This window comes from Schistocerca serialis, chromosome 1 (genome assembly GCF_023864345.2).
Source record: "Schistocerca serialis cubense isolate TAMUIC-IGC-003099 chromosome 1, iqSchSeri2.2, whole genome shotgun sequence".
Classification (NCBI taxonomy): domain Eukaryota; kingdom Metazoa; phylum Arthropoda; class Insecta; order Orthoptera; family Acrididae; genus Schistocerca; species Schistocerca serialis.
Window position 1 is genome coordinate 38,930,608 of NC_064638.1, and position 2,107 is coordinate 38,932,714.

Sequence of the window (2,107 nt, forward strand, 5' to 3'; positions counted from 1 at the left end):
CTGCCATTGTTCTAATAATAACAAATGTCAAACAATTAGAATATCACATCTCTTAGTGGTGCAATCAGGTAGTCATTTGTAAACATTTAAAAGTCATTGCTCCCACAACACTAAGTTGTTCTATAAAATTGAAGTCCACTCCATGCATTGAATTGTTTGCCATTAATGTTCTTAGTCTCGAGAAATGGTCTTTGGTGATGTCATAAGTGAGTGACTGCGTGTGACATCGCTCTCTAAGTTTTTATATATTTTGAGGTTTCAGGTACATATTTTAACGGTTTTTGTGATATTATTTACTATATAAGTGACTTATTAGTGGTTTCTTCATTCACCTCTGCCTTTCTTGTGCTGTGACCTGATATTTGTGAGTGTTTCACCATGAGCAACTTAACCTCTTACCTGTGTTTACATTCCGCACTGACCAGTTGCAGCAGTAGTGGCGCATCAAAAGCTAAGTACTAATTAATTGTGTGTGTATAGTGGTTTTATTTTGGAACTTTAGTAGTCTTCAACCGGTGTTCTTGGTGTTTTCTGGTGAAATAATTTCAGAAGAACCTTTTGGGAACTGTTTTCAGTTTCGTTACTGTGTCATTAGACGTTTGATTCTCTTTCTGTATTAGTCTTTTGTTATATTCTCATTTGTTGTTGATTAATACTGTTAATAATAGTAGTTACTTCCGTTGTAGAGTAAGTCTGTGATTATTGTAGTCAGGCTTTTAACATCTTCTTATTGTAGTAGCGGAACTTAGATAAGTAGTTTTCTTGTTTCAATAAGTGTAAAATTTTACCATGAGTGAGAAGTGGCAATTACATCAAAACGTTAGAAACAGGCAAAATCTAAATGCAGCAGCCCATTACAAACAGTATTGTAAGGTGCTTAAAAATGTTATTAGGAAGGCAAAAAGTTGGTGGTATGCAGATAGAATAGCTAAGTCTCAGGATAAAATTAAAACCATATGGTCAGTCGTAAAGGAAGTGGCTGGTGTGCAGAGACAGGTCGAGGATGTAGAATCAGTGTGTAGTGGGAATGTCCATATTACTGATAAGTCACGTATATATACAGTATTTAATAATCACTTTCTGAATATAACAGGTGAACTAAATAGAAACCTAGTCCCAACAGGGAATCACATAGCGCTCTTAGAAAAAAGTGTTCCGAGACTGTTACCTGAAATGCTCCTCCATGATAGTGACAATAGGGAGATTGAGTTAATAATTAAATCACTAAAGACCAAGAACTCTCATGGGGTATCTAGCAGAATACTGAAGTATTGTTCTATGTATGTTAGCTCAGTACTTAGCCATATCTGTAACTTTTCCTTTAGGAGTGGTCGGTTTCCTGACTGATTAAAATACTCGGTAGTGAAGCCACCTTACAAAAAGTGGAGACAGGGATAATGTTGACAATTTTAGACCTATTTCTATGCCATCGGTGTTTGCTAAAGTTATCGAGAAGGTTGTATATAAAAGGTTACTGGAGCACTTAAATTCACATAATTTGCTGTCAAATGTACAGTTTGGTTTTAGAAATGGTTTAACAACTGAAAATGCTATATTCTCTTTTCTCTGTGAGGTTTTGGACGGATTAAATAAAAGGTTGCGAACGCTAGGTGTTTTCTTTGATTTAACGAAGGCTTTTGACTGTGTTGACCACAAAATATTACTGCAGAAGCTGGGCCATTATGGAGTAAGGGCAGTAGCTTACAATTGGTTCGCCTCTTACTTTAAGAACAGAAAGCAGAAGGTAATTCTCCGCAATATTGAGCGTGGTAGTGATGTTCAGTCCCAATGGGGCACTGTTAAGTGGGGCCTTCCCCAAGGGTCGGTGCTGGGGCCACTGCTGTTTCTTATTTATACAGCGTGCTACAAAAAGGTACGGCCAAACTTTCAGGAAACATTCCTCACACACAAATAAAGAAACGATGTTATGTGGACATGTGTCCGGAAACACTTAATTTCCATGTTAGAGCTCATTTTAGTTTCGTCAGTATGTACTGTACTTCCTCATTCCAACGTGATCAGATTGTAAATTTTCACAATCAACATGTGTGGGCTGACGAGAGTCCGCACGCAATTGTGCAATAACGTCATCAACAGAGATTTTCTG